Source organism: Dama dama, chromosome 5, assembly GCF_033118175.1.
Source record: "Dama dama isolate Ldn47 chromosome 5, ASM3311817v1, whole genome shotgun sequence".
Taxonomy (NCBI): Eukaryota; Metazoa; Chordata; class Mammalia; order Artiodactyla; family Cervidae; genus Dama; species Dama dama.
The window spans coordinates 118310683-118330146 of NC_083685.1; the positions used below are offsets into that span (position 1 = coordinate 118310683).

General features: G+C 44.1%; 1 non-coding gene across 1 annotated transcript; it reads left to right on the forward strand.

Moving 5' to 3' along the window:
* The first annotated feature begins 1357 nt into the window (after window positions 1-1357).
* TRNAL-CAA (transfer RNA leucine (anticodon CAA)) lies at window positions 1358-1429 on the forward strand. The gene has a single exon. It is a non-coding gene; the product is annotated as a tRNA-Leu (tRNA).
* Window positions 1430-19464: the final 18035 nt, after the last annotated feature.

Genomic DNA, 19464 nt, shown 5'->3' on the forward strand with positions numbered 1-19464 from the left:
TCCCTGCAAGTCTGTCCCATCAAGCCACCAGACACTGGTCACCTTTATGTGGCTGTGCAAAAAGTCAAGTTCTCAGGGAGAGGAGAGGTGATCTGGGACCTTCGGGGCTGGGGTGGAACCCATGTCTGAGAATCAAGGCCACCACAGGAAGCCAGGCTTCCCTCTGTCGATAGAGGGACTCAGAGCTGAGCCTTGGCTCCCTCATGGGATAAGTGAATTTTTGGTCCCTGTTTCCTTTTCTCTCTGTTCTTTCTTTTTCTCTTTCTTTCTTTTTTTAAAAAAATAAATTTATGTATTTATTTGGTTGCACTGGGCCTTAGTTGTGGCACGCAAACTCTTAGCTGTGGCATGTGGGATCTGGTTCCCTGACCAGGGATCGAACCCGAGGCCCCTACATTGGGAGCGAGGAATTCTAGCCACTAGACCACAGGGGAGTCTCTCCTCCCTTATTTCTTTCCTTTTTGGCATACGTTCTCCAAGGAAGTATCAAACATGTGCTGCAACTCCCAGGAACAAGCCCGCAGAGAAACAGAGAGAAGAGTGGGTGGCCTTCCATCAAGATCTGAGGGACTAAAGGCCTGAGACAGCCCTGGCCCATCACTCTCCCCTTCCAGGTCTGCTTTACTGACTGACTTGGTGGCCCAGGTTGCCAGCTCCCTGTCCTGGGCTTCCTCAGGGGACAGAGGGAAGAGAAAGGAAGAGAAAGGAGCTGGCTACAACCGAAGGGATGGCCCGGCAGGTCACAGAGTCAGGCTTGGTCATGGTCGCCCACAGGGGTTTCTCTGCAGCGCATGATCCCATGAAGAGAGAAAGAAAGAGAGAGAATCTCTTAGTGAGCTGAAGCAGTATCTCTGCAGAAGAATGGGGAATAAATAATAGGTTGACCAGGAAAAATTCCTGGCCTTCTCAAGGCAAAAGTAGGTAAAACACGCCAGTTGGCCACAAGAGTCCTGCTTAAGGCAGAAACAACCCAGAAAGGGAAAGTAAACAACACACAGGAGGTATCTTTCCGGGTGGTCCAGTGGCTAAGACTCCACGCTCCCAATGCAGGGGGCCTGGGTTCGATCCCTGGCCTGGGAACTAGATGCCACATGCTGCAGCTAAGAGTTTGAATGCCACAACTAAAGATCCCACCTGCCACAACTAAGACCAGGCACAGCCAAATAAATGAATAAAAGCAAGTACAGGAGAGTGAGAACAGGATGGGAGGAAGGAAAAACAGAGAGGGAGACAAATTCCTAGGGACAGAAGGCAGAGGCAGGCAGCTCCTATTTGCTAAAGCCCTCTTCTAGGCCACTGAATACTGCTAGAAGACTTAGTTATCACAGCATTTTACAGACAAGAAGACCAAGGGAATTCCCTGGTGGTCCAGTGGTTAGGACTCCATGCTTTTATTGCCAGGTTCCAGGTTCAATCCCTGACCAGGGAACTGAGACCCTGCAAGCCATGCAGCATGGCCAAAAAAAAAAGAAGAACAAAACCCAGAAAACAAAACAAAAAATACACGAATAGAACCGAGACCCATGAAGTTAAATTCTTCACCCCAGGACCACAGGCAGGGATTAGCTAAATCTGAATTTGAACCCAGGGCTGCCTTGACTCCAGTGTCCAGGCTTTTAATAGAAGGAAATGGCAACCCACTCCAGTATTCTTGCCTGGAGAATCCCCATGGGCAGAGGAGCCTGGTGGGTTATAGAGCATGGGGTCGCAAAGAGTCGGACATGACTAAGCTAACACAACAGACTATCAGTCACTGCCCGGGAGCTGTCTGCTTTGAGTCCACACTTGACCCATGGCTGCTTCTCATTGCTTATAACTGTTAAAAATAATCACCATGTAAAAGAAAACTTTAAATCATAAGATTAAGTCAATATATACTGAATGGTATATTAAATAGGAAATGAATTTGGCTGCTGTGACAGAGAACCAAAAGAAAAGTGATTTAAAGAAGCTAACAGAGAAATTTCTGTTCGTAGCCCTTAGCTGTCAGGAATTCATACTCTTTCTGTCTTTGTTGCTCCACCCAGTGCCTCAGCAGGATGACAAATCAAAACCGTCAAAAACCTGAAAGATGCAAGGACAGCCCCTGTGACATACTTGTTTGAATAGTGGAAAACCCCAAGTGGTCATGAAGAATGTCAGGAAATTGACCCAGATATAATCAGGTACCAGCTATGGCACAATTCTAGGCACTTGAATACGTAGGCTTCCCAGGTGGTGCTAGTGGTAAAGAATCTGCCTGCCAATGCAGGAGATGCAGGAGACGTGGGTTTGAACCCTGAGCAGGAAGATCCCCTTTAGGAGGAAATGGCAACCCACTCCAGTATTCTTGCTTAGAGAATCCCATGGACAGAAGAGCCTGGTGGGCTACCAGTCCATGGGGTTGCAAAGAGTCAGATACAACTAAAGCAACTTAGCACGTACACACGCAATACATAGCTACGCAACAGAAAAACACTTTTCCCCTATCCCCAAAGGGAAAGAAAATTGGAGGCAGGGGCCAATAGAGATGATCTTGACTGTTCTGCCTCAGGGTTCCCTTAGCTGTCCTTTCTCTCATCATAATCTAGTCCAGAAAGCTGTGATAATCTTGATAACCTAAGAAACATCACATTGGTTCATGACATGGATGAGATATAAGTACTAATCTTCTTAGATATCTAAGTAAACCAATGCATTGCAGAGGGTGGAAGATAAACTCCACGGCCTTTCAAAGCCTACCATATTGTGAAATTCTCACAGTCTAGGGTATGTGAGAAGATCCCTTCTAAAGTAAGAGACAAGTTGTTGCACTTTGCATAGCCCACCATGAAGAAAAAGGTGTAACCCTGCTGGACCTCAGAATTTCAGAGATGGCATGTATCACATGCGGGCATGCCGCTCTGGGTGACCTGAAGTCTGCCCATGTTGGTGAGGCTTAGAATAATAAAGCTCTCCCGCAGTCCGGGCCACACTATAGACTGCTCTGCCTTTGGGTCTTATGACTCAGCACACCTAATGGGATCAGAAATGCCTCTGGCCCACAGAGATATTCTCTGGGGCACCAACAAGCCCCAACAGAAGAAGGGACAGACTGGAGAAAGGTCATGCCTTCCTCTACCAGTCGCTGTTCTCCATTTGAAAAGTAGCCTCTGGTTTGCTTCTGGGCCCAGGTTGAGAGTCAACACCTGAACACAGGCCACCAGGTCACATGCAGAGCGGCACTCCAATATTCCAGCAGCAGTTGGGGCTGGTGTACCTGGATCCAGGGCCAAGGATCTGGAAAGCACGAGTGTCTGTACGAGCAGGTGACGAGGAGCTCCTGCTGTTTCATCATCTTTCCCTCAACCCTACACCTATGGGCTTGCAGCAGTTTCCTTATGACCAGCTAGCAGAGGAGGAAGAAGAACCAGTAGGCTGGGTTTCTGGCTGATTTCATACTGCAGGCAGGCACTGTGTGAAGTCAGTGACAACTACATCCCACTCAGGCATGGTCCTGAATGACAGTGGTGAAGGAAAACCTTCCCAACGGGCCGAACTCCAGACCAAACAACTGGTTTGTCCACTTTGTGTGGAATGAAAGGTGACCTGTGATATGGATCCACACTGACTCATGGGCAGTGGCTGATGGGTTGGCTGACTGGTCAGGGGCTTAGTAAGTACAAGACTGGAAAACTGGTGACCAGAAGTTTCTGGGGAATAAACCCACATACCTATGGTCAATTAACTTATGACAAAGAAGGCAAGAATATACAGTGGAGAAAAGACAGTTTCTTCAGCAAGTGGTGTTGGGCAAGTTGGACAGCTGGATGTGAATCAGTGAAGTTAGAACACTCCTTCACACTGTACACAAATACAGACTCAAAATGGCTTAAAGACTTATGACATGACACCATAAAACTCCTAGAAGAGAACATAAGCAAAACATCCTCTGACATAAGTCACACCAGTGTTTTTCTAAGTCAGTCTCCCAAGGCAATAGAAATAATAGGAAAAATAAGCAAATGGGACCTAATCAAACTTATAAGGTTCTGCACAACAGAAAAAACCATAAATGAAATGAAAAGACAACCTACAGAATTGGAGAAAATATTTGTAAGCGAAGCAACTGACCAGGGCTTAATTTCCAAAATATACAAATAGCTCATACAACTCAGTAACAAAACAGCAAAGAACTATATCCAATCTCCTGGGATAAACCATAATGGAAAAGAATATAAAAGAAAGAATGTATACACACACACACACACACACACACACACACACACACACACATATGTATAACTGAGTCATTTTGCTGTATACACACTAGAGATTGGTACAAGATTGTAAATCAATTACACTTCAATAAAAAAAGTTTAAAAGACCAAAAAAAAAGTACAACCCAATCAAAAAATGGGCAGAAAAAAAAAAGAAAAATGGGCAGAAGACCTATTAGACATTTCTACAAACAAGACATACAGATGACCAATAGACACATGAAAAATTGCTCAACATTAGTAATTATTAGAGAAATGCAAATCAAAACTAAAATGCTATATCACCTCACACTGGTCAGAATGGCCATGATTAAAAAGCCTACAAATATCAAATGCCGGAGAGGGTGTGGAGAAAAAGGAACCCTCCTATACTGTTGATGGGAATGTAAATTGGTGTGTGCTTAGCCGCTCAGTCGTATCCAACTCCTTGTGACCCCATGGACTGCAGCCCACCAGGCTCCTCTGTCCATGGGATTCTCCAGGCAAGAATACTAGAGTAGGTTGCCATGCCCTCCTCCAGGGGACCTTCCCAACCCAAGAATCAAACCCAGGTCTTCCGCATTGCAGGCAGATTCTTTACCATCTGAGCCATCAGGGAAGCCCTGGAGAACAGTATGGAGGTTCCTTAAAAAACTAAAACTTCCTTGGTGATCCAGCGGTTAAGACTCCACACTTCCACCACAGGGGCACAGGTTTGATCCCTGGTTGGGGAACTGAGATTCTATATGCTACACAGCCACTACCAAAGGAAAAAAGCCAAGAGTTGGAGGGAAAGGAATAAACTGGAAGATTGGGATTGACATATACACACTACTATATATAAAATAGATAACTAATAAGGACCTGAATTTGAGCAACCTCCGGGAGGTAGTGAAGGACAAGGGAGCCTGGCATGCTGCAGTCCATTGGGTCGCAAAGAGTCAGACACAATTTAGCAACTGAACAATAACAACAAATAAGAACCTACTTTATAGCACAAGGAACTCCATTCAATATTCTGTGATGGCCTATATGGGAAAAGAATCTAAATATGAGTGGATATATGTATATGCAAAACAGATTCACTATGCTGTACTCCTGAAATTAAGAGAACACTGTAAACCAACTATGTCCCAATAAAACTTTCTACAAAAAGACAGAGTGATATCCAGACAGGGAAAAGCAAAGAGACCAATGGAAGAGAGAGGCCAGAAATGAACCAAAATCACATGAAAACAATATTTGGCAAAGGGAACATTACAAATCAGTGAAAAGGAGATGGCTGGATTACTTAAACGTGGTGCTGGTTAATTGGCTATACCGCAGTACAAAATGAAAAGTTGAGAGTTGAAAAAAAGAAGTGGAGCTTGAAGAATTAGTTTTACAAGTGGGAGAAAATATATCCTTACTTCACAGAATACACAAAAATAAAGTCAAGATGAATTGGAGACCTAAATGCAAAACTTTTAATACTTTTAGAAAAATATAGAGAGAATTATCTTATAGCACTGGGTAGAAAAACACTGCTCAAATAAGACACAAATAGGATAAAGTTGGAAAAAAAATAAAATAAAACAACTTCTGTACAAAAGAAAGAAAACAAGAGATAAAGGAGGGCTTCCCTGGTGGCTCAGTGGTAGAGAATCCACTTGCCAATACAGGGAACATGGATTGGTTCCCTAATCCAGGAAGATCTCATAGGCCATGGGACAGCTAAACCCATGTGCCCCAACTACTAAGGCCTGTGCCTTACACCTAGAGCCTACGCTCCGAAACAAGAGCCCACCACAGTGGGAAGCCTGCCCACCACAGCTAGAGAGTGGCCTCCTCTTACCACAGCCATAAATAAAAAATAGTTTTTAAAAAGAGAGATAAAGGAAAATAAAAGTCTATAATCACAGTGAAAATAAAGCCACAGACTTTCAGATTTATTTTCAGAAGATTTAAAGAATTCTTAATAAGGCAAGAAGAAAATGACTAACAACCCAAAGGAAACAGAAAATGGTCAAGAGTGTGAGGAAAGAGTTCCGAAACTCATCAACAGGAAAATGCAAATTAAAACCACCCTGAAAGACTAAGACTGCCAAGGGTGGGCAAAGATGTGCACAAATAGGAATTCACTTGCACTGTTGATGAGAGTGTAAAGTGAATAAAACGTTGGCCATGGCTAGTACAACGGTGAACAAATTCTTCAATCCAAAAATTTCACTTCTGGGTACACACCATGAGCATTCTCTCACTCACCCAAAATGGGAGAAACAGGAATGTCCATTGCAACTCCATAATTGCAAAACAACAAAAATAAAAACAACTAAATTCATTATCTATCAATAAACTATTGGATAAATAACTTGCAGTAGAATTATACAATGAAATACCATGCAGGAACTTAAAAAAGAACAATAGCTTCCTATATCATCATGAATAAATTTCAAAAACATAAATTTGAGAGCATGCTGAAGTATAAGAGATACCTAATGTAAATTAACTAAAGTTAATAAATAGCTCAAACAACAATTTTATATTTGCAGATGCTATGTATGTTGTAGAAATATGAAGACCATTATAGAAATTCAGAAGAGTAGTTATCTCTGGAGAAGGGAGGAAAGATAACAAGATTGGTGAGAGTTATAATGCAGGAGTAATAACAGTAGCAGACTGATGCCTCATTGCCTTAAAAATAAATAAAAATTGAAAGCAAATATAGCAAAATGTTAAAAGTCACTCAAATAGCAGGTGCAGAGAATACTATAGTAAATTCTGAACTTTGCTTGAAATGTTTAACAATTTTTTTTTAAATGGAGCCCTTTTTTGCAGAAATTGACAAGCTGTCTGGAAGACTCACAGAGAAATAGAAAGGACAAATAATCCTAATAAAAGAACAAAGACCTCCCAATTCCAAAACTTACTACAAAGCTGCAGTAATCAAGGCAGTGTCCTCCTGGCATAAGGATAGACTTACAGATCAACGGAACAGAATTGAGAGTCCAGAAATAAACCTTACACTTAAGGTCAATTGACTTTCAACAAGAGTGCCCAGACAGGGACTTCCCAGGTGGTCCAGTCGTTAAGACTCTAGGGTCCCACTGCAGGGGGCACAGGTTCATCCTGAGTAGAGGAACTAAGATTCCACATGCTGTGGGCTGTGGCAAAAAAAAGAAAAGAGTGTCCATGAAGGAAAGATTAATCTTTTCTATAAATGGATATCCACATGCGAAAAAATGAAGCTGAATCTCCTCATTTCAGTTCAGTTTAGTCACTCAGTGGTGTCTGACTCTTTTCAACCCCATGGACTGCAGCACACCAGGCTTCCCTGTCCATCACCAACTCCCAGAGCTTGCTCAAACTCATGTCCATCAAGTGGGTGATGCCATCAACCATCTCATCCTCTGTCGTCCCCTTCGCCTCCTGCCTTCAATATTTCCCAGCATCAGGGCCTTTTCCAAAGAATCTCCTACCACACATCATATATAAAATTTTTTTAAATGGATCAAAGAGTTGACTGTAAGAGCTAAAGCTATAACACTCCTAGACGAAAACATAGACATAAATCCTTGTGCCTTTGGATTAGACAGTGATTTCTGAGACATGACATCAAAAGCATAGCAATAACGTTAAAAATAGATAGACTGGATGTTATTTCAATTTAAAATTTTTGTGCTTCTAAGGATACTATCAAGAAAGTGAAAAGAAAACCCACAGAATGAGAGAAAATATTTGCAATTATGTATCAGATAAGAGCCTGGAATGCAAAATACACAAAGAACTCTTACAACTCAACAATAAAATGACCAAAAAAACCTAACTAGAAAGCGAGTGAAGAACCTGGACAGACATTTCTCCAAAGAAGAGACACCAGTGGCCAATAAGCACAGGAAAAAATACACTCAGCATCAACAGTCATTAGGGAAATGCAAATCAAAACCACAATGAGATACCACTTCACACCCACTAGATGGCTATAGTCAAATAGATGGATACTGAGAGGTGTTGGTGAGGACGTGGAAAGGCTGGAATGCTCATACATTGCTAGTGAGAAGGTAAAATAGTGCAGCCACTTTGGAAAACATTTCAGAGTTCTTCCAATTTTAATTAATCTACTTTCAAAATTTTATTATTTTTTAAGTTTTAAATCAAATTTTTTTGGAATATAGTTGCTTTACAATGCTGTATTGGTTTCTGCTATACGGCAAAGTGGGTCTGCTGCAGACACACACACACGCGCACACACACGTACATATCCCCTCTTTTTGATCTTTTCTTCTCATTTAGGTTACCACAAAGCACTGAGTAGAGCTCCCTGTCCTGAGATAATAAAAGAAAGTTCTGGAAATGGATAAGTGGTAAGGGTTGTACATGTTGCGAATGCAGTTAATGCCAATGAATTGTACACTTAAAAGTGAGGAAGATGGTCACTGTCATGTTATGCACATTCGACTGCAATTAAAAAAATCTGGGGCTCCCTGGTGGCTGAGAATCTGCCTGCCGATGTAGGAGACATGGGTTTGATCCCTCATCCAGGAAGATCCCACATGCCACAGAGTAACTAAGCCCACGCACAACTATTAAGCCCTGTGCGCTCAGAGCCCAGGAGCCACAACTACTGCCCAGGGGCTGCAAGTGTTGAAGCCTGCACTCCTTAGGGACTGTGCTCCTCAACGAAAGAAGCTTCCCATGTACTACGACTAGAGAGTAACCCTCGCTCTCCACAATGAGAGGAAAGCCCACACAGCAGCGAAGATCCTGCACAGCCAAAAAATAAATAAATACCTTTTAAAAAGACAAAATCTGAACCCAAAGAAAGAGGATAACCATTCAGGAGTGGTTTGGAGACAAACCCCCATCCCCCCACATTTATCAAAGACGGGTGACCTTCAAGACGGTGAGGAAACATCTTCATAAATGCTATCCAGAAAGCAGACACTGGGGATGAATACACTTTTACAAGATAATGACATCATATGTCTAAAACTCTCCTCTATTAAGAAAAAATGCCTGTGATGTGGTCTAGAGCAGCATTGTCCAGTAGAAGTACAATGTGAGACATGTGCAATCTTACATTTCTAGTAATCATGTTAAAAAAAAACAAACTGGGGGGAGGGCTTATTTTTTACAAAATATTTGTGTAACCCAGCATATACAAAATACCATCTCAGCCTGTAAATAATATAAAAAAGTCAGTAATGACATATTATACTTTCATTACTTTTTTCACACTAAATCAAGAGCTGATGTGTATTTTGCTCTTGCCACGCATCTCAGTGAGAACAAGCCACATTTCAAGGTTCAAGGGCCATGTGTAAAGCTCCAGGCTTCAGAGTGAGGGGCACAATTCTGAACCAGCCCTGAGTCCCTGGTTTCTTGCTCCACCACACAGCTCCACTACTAACAGTGGGACCTATGGAAAGAGTCTTGTGGGCTAAGTTGCTTTTTGACCCCATGGACTGTAGCCCACCAAGCTCCTCTGTCCACAGAATTCTCCAGGCAAGAATATTGGAGTGGGTTGCCATGCTCTGCTCCAGGGGATCTTCCTGACCCAGGGATCGAACTTGCGTCTCTTACGTCTCCCGCATTGGCAGGCAGGTTCTTTACCACTAGTGCCACCTGGAAACCCCAAGAGCCTGAATAGCTGTGAATCTCAGTCCTGAAAAGTGAAAGCATCAATCGCTCAGTTGTGTCCATCTCTTTTCAACCCCATGAACTGTAGCCCTCCTGATTCCTCTGTCCATGGAATTTTCCTGGCTAGAATACTGGAATGGGTTGCCATGCCTTCCTCTAGGGGATCTTCCTGACCCAGGGATGGAACACCAGGTCTCCTTCATTGGGGACAGATTCTTTACCATCTGAACCACCAGAGAAGCCCGAATCACAGTCCTTGTCTTGAGAAATTCCTAATAAAATGGACTTGAGTTGACCTGTCTAGGCCATATGGTTATTGGAAGACTCCATCAAGACAATACATGACTATAAAGGTTCATACAGCTGTGATGTCTGATTGAATCTATCAATACCAAAAGGAAATATGTTAAAATTATAGTCTAAGACCATCATAACCACAGGCAAGAGAAATACTTCTGGACAAAAATTCCTTGATGGTCCAGTGGTTGGGACTCTCTGTTTCCACCGCAGGGGCCACAGGTTCAATTCCTGGTCAGGGAACTAGGATCCCACATGCTGCAGGGTGGAGCCAAAAATAAACAAATAAAATAAAATACTTCTGGACAAGTGAACTCAGGGGGAGGCACGGAGGGAAGGTAGCAGGGAGAAGTTCATGATACGAAGTATATATAGACAACTCCAGACTAGTCCTCTCCAGGAAAAGAAGCCCCAAAGCCACAGTCACTGACTTGTGAATGTATGGAGCCTGAGAGACACATGGTCATAGCTGTTCTGCAAGTGGATTTTCTTCCAGGCTATAAGATGCTATTTCTCAAAGGAAGGAGCTCAGAGCTTCCTTGTTTATGAATTTATTTTTCAGGGGTGGAGTGATTTAAAGAGCTGGGGCTGTTTCCTGACAGTGTACACTGAGCCGGCCTGGAAGCCTCAGGCCCCAGCCAGGCTGACCACGAGCCAGACCCAGAGTAAGCTTCGTCCCACGCTTCCTGTCGGGTCCGGCAGCCTGAGTTTCCTGGTGACCCTTTCCTGCACCCAGCTGATTCAAAGGCCTGGCAAGACCTGGTGCCAGCCAAGAAAATCTGAGGCAGCCAGGTTTGTTATTTCAAATCTCTAACCCAGCAGACCTCTGTGCTTGGCTAGTAAATAGAAAGTTAAAACAAGGATGCATGTGATAACTGTGATTTATAAGACAAGTGGGCAAAAATCCCTGCATGGCCAGCCTTCAAAATGTCAGCCCATTTCAAATTGAACGAATTTAACTAGTGTCATAAAATAATAAAAATGATGAACAGTGGGAAGGTAAAAATGGCAAGGCCATTCTAGGAAATGCTTTGGCAGTTTCTTATAAAGTTAAATATATACTTACCATAAGATTCAGCAATAGCACTCCTGGGAATTTATCCCAGAGAAAGGAAAATGTGTTCATACAAAGTCCTCTATACCAATGTTTACAGCAGTTTTATTTGTAATAGTCCTGTATTAGTCAGAATTCTCCAGAGAAACAGAACCAGTCGAGAGAGAGGTTAAGAGAGAGAGAGATTTCTCATAAGGAATTGGTTCACATGATCATGGAGGCTGACAAGGTCAAAGTTTCAGAGTTGACGAGCTGGAGACGGAAGAAAACCAATGGTGTAGTTCCTCTGAGTCTGAAGGCCTGAAACCCAGAAAGAGCTGATGTTTCAATTTGAGTGTAAAGGGGGGAAAAACCGGTATCTCAGCTCAAGGCAGTCAGGCAGGAGGACTCCCTCTATTTGGGGGAAAATCAGCCTTTTTCTTCTCTTCAGGCCTTCAACTGATTGAATGAGGACCACCCCCACTAAGGAGAGCCATCTGCTTTATTGAGTCTACCAATTTAATTGTTAAACTCATCCAAAACACCCTCCCAGAAACAATCAGAATCAAATCTGACCAAATATCTTAGCACCATGTGATCCAGTCAAGTTGACACATAAAATTAACCATCACACACACATACACAAAGTTAATCATCACAAGTCAAAAACTGAATACAAGCAAATGTCCTTCAACAGGTGAATGGATAAACAAGTTGTGGGCCAGTCATACAATGGAATACTGCTCAGCAATAAAAAGGAGTGAGCTACTGATACATGAAACCACTTGAGGGCATCTTAGGGCTTTATGCTGACTGAAAAAAAGCCAATTGCCAAAGTGTACATACTGGAGATGTACAATGCTGGAGATGGTTGTTATGGTACTTATCTTGATTGCGGTATTCATCTCATGATGCCTACATATATCAACTCATCACAGGCACACCTTAATTACACACAATTTTAATTTGTCAATAATACTTCAGTAAAGTCAGAAAAGGAGAAAAAAGATTAAGCCCTGCCCTTAAGGCTGGCTTTGCTCCTTTTTGCCTATTTATATTTTGCCGATTTATATTTTAAAACAGCTCTTTTCAGGAATTCCCTGACGGTCCAGTGTTCAGGACTCCACACTTCCACTGCAGGAAGGCACAGGTTTGATCCCTGGTTGGGGAACTAAGATCCTGCAAGCCGTGCAGCATGGCCCTCCACCAAAATATATATATATATAAGATTGCTCTTTTTAAAGTGTTCATTTCAAAAAAGTTACCTACTCTTTGATTCTTGAAGTGGCAAAATTATAGTGACAGGGAAAATAGATCAGTGGTTGCCAGGGGTTAGGGCTGGGGGGAGGGTGTGACCACCAAGGAATAACATGAAAAAGTTTCTTATTGGTGATGGAATAGTCTGTATTCAAATCTTGATGATAGTTACTTGAATCTGCACAGAAAATTTCATAGAATTATACACCCTCCAAAAAAGGAATGTATGTTTTTTTTTTCTTGTTTTTTTTTTCTAATGACGATGAGTACTTATTCAGTATGGTGTTCACAACATCGCTCTTGCAACTCTCATACACTCTGCGCATATATACCCTCATGTGCATGTGCGTGCTCAGTCATGCCCTATAGACTGTAGCCCACCAGGATCCACTGTCCATGAGATTTCCCAGGCAAGAATACTGGAGTGGGTTGCCATTTCCTTCTCCAGAGGATCTTCCCAACCCAGAGTTCGAACCCACGTCTCCTGCATTGGCAGGCGGATTCTTTACCACTAAGCCACTTGGGAAGCCCTTCCATACATTAAACATGATATTGACGGAAACTTTGTGAATAAACACTATTGGTCCATTTTAGACAGGAAGAAACAGATGCTCACAGAGTGTCAGTAACCACACACAATCACACAGTAGGGAAGTGGCAAAACCAGGGCTTCAACCAAATCTGTCTGACTCCAAGACTTTTGCCCTTTCCCCTGCCTGCCTCAAGTAACCTCCTGATCCATAATAAACTCCAAAGAACAGAGCCTCCATCATTCACACAATAGATCATTCCAGCTCTGATGTCATCTCGCACCACAGCTGAGCATTCTACACTTCCTTCTCACATGCTCGGAACCCCGCTGAGCTGCAGCCGGGTCCTAAGGTAAATGCAGAAAATTCTACTCTGTGGAGAGGCGATGAGAATTGGGAATTCCCTGATGGTCCAGTGATTAGGAGGCAGTACTCTCACTGCTGGGGCCCAGGGTTCAATCCCTGGTCGGGGAACTAAGAGCTCACAAGCCATGGGGTGTGACCAAAAAAGAGAGAAAGAATTAACAGAGAGATGAAGCCATTGAAGAGTAAACTGCACAAGTCCAGATAGGCAGGTGGCTCAAACCGGCTTCAGGGGTCCCAGAGGAGAGGGAGCAGCTTTCCTCCACAAACTTCACTTAGAAGGTGACTGGCTCTTTAAAGATATATGTGTCTCCAGCAGTATGCCTCATCAGCTCCCTCCAGGCTGAGCTAGGAGCCCCTGCTTCAATGCTCCCATCAGCAGGGTTTACTGGGGACTAACCATATGGTTCCAGAATCATTAGTGTGTGTGCTGACCATCTGGGAGCCTCCAACAAAACTTGGCCTGAGTAGTAGCAGGAGCTCAGTGAGTATTTGTTGAGAGAATAAATGAACTGTAAGGGGCTGTGGACTCAAACGCCTTCAGAAGTCAGGCAGGATGGACCTACAGATTGTCATACTGAGTGAAGTAAGTCAGACAGAGAAGGACAAATATCATATGATGTTGCTTATATGTGGAATTTTAAAAAATGATACATGGGTTTCCCCGGTGCTCCAGTGGTCTGCTTCCATGGCAGGGGGCACAGGTTTGATCCCCGGTTGGGGATGTCCACATGTCATGAGGCACAACCAGAAAAGAAGTATAAAAACAGTACAAATGAACCTATTTACAAATCAGAAATAGTCACAGAAGTAGAAGACAAACACAGTTGCCAAGGGGAAAGCAGGGTAGGAGAATAAACTGGGAGACTGGTATTGACATATACATACTACTATAAGTGAAAGTGAAAGTTGATCAGTCCTGTCCGACTCTTTGCAGTGCCATTGACTATACAGTCCATGGAATTCTCCAGACCAGAATACTGGAGTGGGTAGCCTTTTCCTTCTCCAGGGGATCTTCCCAACCCAGGGACTGAACCAGGGTCTCCTGCATTGCAGGTGGACTCTTTACCAGTTGAGCTACAAGGGAAGCCCAAGAATACTGGAGTGGGTGGCCTATACCTTCTCCAGCAGATCTTCCCAACCCAGGAATTGAACCAGGGTTTCCTGCATTGCAGGCAGATTATTTACCAACTGAGCTCTCATATATAACAGGTAATTAATAAGAACCTACTGTATAGCACAAGGAACTCTGTTCAACACTCTGTAATGACCTATATGGGAACAGAATCTGAAACAGATATATCTATATGTATAACTGATTCACATTGCTATAGAGCAGAAACTAGAGCAACAGTGTAAACCAACTATAAAATCCAGGCAAGCACAAGTGACTGAGGTTGAGGGTTGTGAGCAGCAGGGAGTGGTGAGGAGCAGAGTGAAATGGAGTGTACGCACCACATATTCAGCTCCCGCCACTTGCTGCCAGGGGAGAATGTAGACCGTTTATTGCCTCATCTGATTTTTCAAGAGAAGCCAAAATCCAGACTTTTATGATGAGCTCCTGACTTTTTTCATGTTGTGAACTAATTTTAAACTTCTTAAATTAAGTGAGGACCAAACGAAACACACATGCTGGTTGACCTCTGCTCAGAAGACATGTTTAGAGCATCTACTCTGAAACTTCAGATGTTCTGGAGTTTCTGATGCAGTGATAGTGACTTTGCTGATAACTGATAGGCAAAGAGGTCAAGAGTGGGCAAAGGAAAGCCTCCTCTGTAGCTGTCCCACAGGGAGAGACCCAGAGTGCAGGCAGGAAATTTGAAGGGGAACAGATAGCCTTGTGACTATTAGCTGGTTCAGTTATAGGATTCTTGCATCACTTGAACACTCACGGAAAATGCATCTTTCTTGAATTATCAGATTATCTGTGCTTCTAGTGCCAGGATGAAAAGACCAGACAGCCTCATTTAATGGGCATGCGATGGTCTTGCCATATCTATTTAAAGAGGAGCCCTCATTGCCTCTTGCACCGGACACAGGAAATTTAAGACAGGACTGGACAGGGCTGTGGGGCAGAGACCATGGGTGGTGAATCACCCTGGCTGACGGACCTAATATGGACTTGAGGTCTCCTCACACCCCACCCTTCACTTCAACGCTAGAGGCCTCTTTTTATCTCCCTCACTGGCCAGTTCTTCCTCTCCAACCAAGGAAGTGGCACAAAGTTCAGAATGGCTCAGGTTCAAATCCTCCCTCCACCATTTGTTGGCTGTGTGACTTTAGGCAAGAGACAGCTTTGGAATCTCCATCTTTAAAATGATAACCAAAAGGGACTTCCCTGGCAGTCCAGTGGTTAAGACTGCCTTCCAATGCAGGCGGTGCAGGTTCAATCTCTGATTGGCGAGCTAAGATCCTATGTCTCGTGGCCAAAAAACCAAAACATAAAACTGAAGCAATATCGTAATACATTCAATAAAGACTTATAAAATGGCCCACATCTAAAAAAAAACAAAAACTCAAAAAAATGTAACTAGTACAGGTGGGTATCACACATCCCATGACAAGCTATAATGAGAAGGGCACACCATCTCGTAGGTATCCTTTCCCCAAATCTACATCCCCAATCTTAATCATGAGAAAACATTGAATGAGCCCAAATTGAAGGCAGGAGGAGAAGGGGATGACAGGATGAGATGGCTGGATGGTATTACTGACTCGATGGACACGAGTTTGAGCAAGCTCCAGGAGTTGGTGATAGACTAGGAAGCCTGGCGTGCTGCAGTCCGTGGAGTTGCAAAGAGTCAGACAGGACTGAGCAACTGAACTGAACTGAGCTGATACAAAATGTCTGAGTGGACTCTTCGAAAGTGTCGAAGACAAAGGAAAAGGATAAACTGAGAAACCATCACAAATTGGAGGAAACTAAGGAGACTGGACAACTCAGGGCAACATGGTACCTGGTTAGATGCTGGGATAAAAAAAGGCTGTGAGTAGAACTGGCGAGACCTGAATAAAGTCTGTAGGTTACTTTTTAAATCATGGGACTAATAATTCTTCCCCTTCAAATCCCTTTTCCCTTCCTCTTCCTTTCCCAAACAATTCAGTCCTAAAACTTAGTTGGGACAGAGCAAGCTGGGCGTCCACCCTGGAAAAAGGTAGGAGTCATGGCAACCCAGAGTGCGTGCCCACCTGGGAGGGGACGTGACGTATGGAATCAGAGCCCAAGCTGGGTGGGAAGAGTGTCCAACCGAGTGGCCTGGAATGAGGGGTCAGAGGTCAACCGTGAGAGGAAAGTATGCTGTTGAAGGCAGCGACAACATGGAAGGGAGAAGGCTAGGATGAACCCCGTGATGCTGAATGAGAATCAGACACATCAGGGTGAGCTCAAGGCTTTTAGCATATACAGACAGGTACACAAATCATTATAGAGATGAGTATTTAATAGGTCAAGTTTCAGTTTTGCAAGATGTGGATATATGATGGTGATGGTCGTACAACAATGTGAACATACTTTGTGGGTGATGTTTAATCACTACGTCGCGTCCAGCTCGTTTGTGACTCCATAGATTGTAGTCTGCCAGGCTCCTCTGTCCACGAGATTTCCTGGGCAAGAATACTAGAGTGGGTTGCCATTTCCTTCTCCAGGGGCTCTTTCCCACCCAGAGATCAAACCCAACTCTCCTGCTTGGCAGGCAAATTCTTTACCACGGAGCCACCCTGAAACCCCATGAACATACTTAAGGCCACCAAACTGTACCCTTAAAAATGGTTAAGATGGGGAATTCCCTGATGGTCCAGTGGTTAGGACTTCACCTTCCAATGCAGGATAGGGTTCAATCCCTGGTAGGGGAACTAAGATCCCACTGCCTCATGGCCAAAAAACCAACATATAAAAAAGAAACTATTCTAACAAACTCAATAAAGACTTTTTAAAAAATAAAATTTATGAAAAAAAATGGTTAAGATGATAAATATTATGTTATATGGATTTTACCAGTTTTTTTTAAATAATAAATGTAGATACAAATGATTCTGTGTGTGTCACATTGTATGTGTGTACACACCTACATTCCCTCCCTCTCTCTGCTGAGAGGGACTGGGAGGTCTTGCCCGGGTAGCAATGAGCACACTCGGCATCCAGATCTTGACTTCTAAATACCATTTCCACTAAAATCAACCATGTTCCTTGGAGAAATAGCTGATTCCAGAGTTGAGACAGGAAAACACAAGACGAGCCTGGAACATCTTGTGCTAGAAAGCTCAAAGAATAACAGGTCATGGCCAAAGGACGTGGTGACTAGCTTGAAAGGGCTCCCACTAGTCAAATCAGGAATGATTTAATTATCAAAATAAGTAGTGAGAGTCATGAACTATAACACACTGAACCCACAAGTCCACGTAGACATAAATAAATTACTTGCCCAAGACCATGAGCGGGTAAGGAAGCTCTCAGGCTAGAAGGACTCTCAGTCTCTTTTCCTGTTTCATTTTTCCTATTAAAAAAAAAAAATAGCTTTGAGTGGAAAGGATATGACACATAGAGCAAACTAGAGGCCCAGAAAATTCCTAGAGAGACGGTCCAGGACATATGGACTTCTGAGATCTGTCCAATGTCATTTCCTGTTGGTGGGGAGGGAAGATGCAGGGGGTGCCAGGGTGAGGCATCGGATGTGGGAGTAAGGGGAGCCGGGGAGAGGGGCCGGGGCTGGGTGGCCAGCTGGTCCTTCTGATGTGCCCCCTCCCCAGGTGCTGAGGGGTCCCCAGAGTGGCCTCTGCCCTTCAGTGTGAGGAACTGCACATCTGGTTCACATTGAAGGAGAAAAGCAAATGGGTTTCTGAGCTGGAGGAAGCCCAGCGGACTTGGCCGAACCTGGATCTTGGACATGAGGGCACAGCATCACCTCTTCCGCGGGGCACCGGGCCTGGCCAGCTCCCGAGGGCCTGCCGAGGGGCCGTGGTTGGAATGAGGCTGTCTTCTTCACTTAGAACCCCATTATCCAGGTCCAGCTTTGCCTAATGTACAAAACAGCCTCGTCGTGCGTCCAGAGGTGCTGGTTCTATGACTTGCCGATGACTCATTTTGGGCCCAGAGTGAGGCTGGAGCTGCACACACACCAAATGTAATCACCTCCACCCACAGGGCTTGTCTCTGCTTCCCGAGGTGCCTCCCTTGGCCGGGAAGGCACAACTGCTTGGCTTGGAATCTTGAGAACTTTCTTAACCTCTCTGAGCCCCAGTTTCCCCATCTGGAAAATGGGAACAACAATTTTCCTCCTCACCAGGCCACAGTAAACCTACTAGAGTCACTAGTTATAAGGCACTGTCAGCCCCAGGAAGCTCTCCATCAGTCTACCATTCCTATTGGTCATCTGGTTACCAGTCTTTTCTACTGGATAATAAAAATCTCAGCAGGGGGTGGGGGAGTGGGGAAAGGACTTTCTTTCTCAGGCTTCGGACCCCAGCAATCAGTACCATTCCTGACAGTATGTGGAGTAGGAAATGGCAACACACTCCAGTATTCTTGCCTGGAAAATTCTATGGACAGAGGAGCCTGGCAGGCTACAGTCCATGGGGGTCGTAAAGAGCTGGACATAATTGAGTGCATACGCACACATGGTGGGACAGAGGACAAACGACACTTCACTTTGCAGAATTACTGTTTGTCAGCTGTGTGGCTCTACGAAGCTTCCTGAACCTTTCTGAGCTTCAGTTCCTTCCTCTGTAAAGGGGGAATCCTTCCCCCTGTGACCCACATGTTTGCGAGAATTGAGAGAAGACATGCCTGTCAGGGTATAGGTGCTATTTTCCCTCCCAGATGTCTGTTAAAGACTCAAAGAATAGCTGCTGAGCTGAAGAAATGCACATCAGGAGATCATCTCTTAAAACATCCAGTTTTGGCCCTTTCTCTGCCCAGCATTAGTTCTTTCCTCTTCAAAAATCGGCAGCTGCCAGATAGAGAGCTGATTCATTCTGAGGCCCACGTCCCGGCCAGTGCTCCGCGGAGGTCTCAGCTTCCGAGCCTGGTCTCGCCTCCCACGCTGCTGTCCCCAGACATATAGAAAGGACGTCACCTGTTTTCTGGATGCAACCAGCTTCTCTTCTCTGGGGCCCTCCTGGGTGTTCCCTGGGAGCCACTCAGCCTTGATGG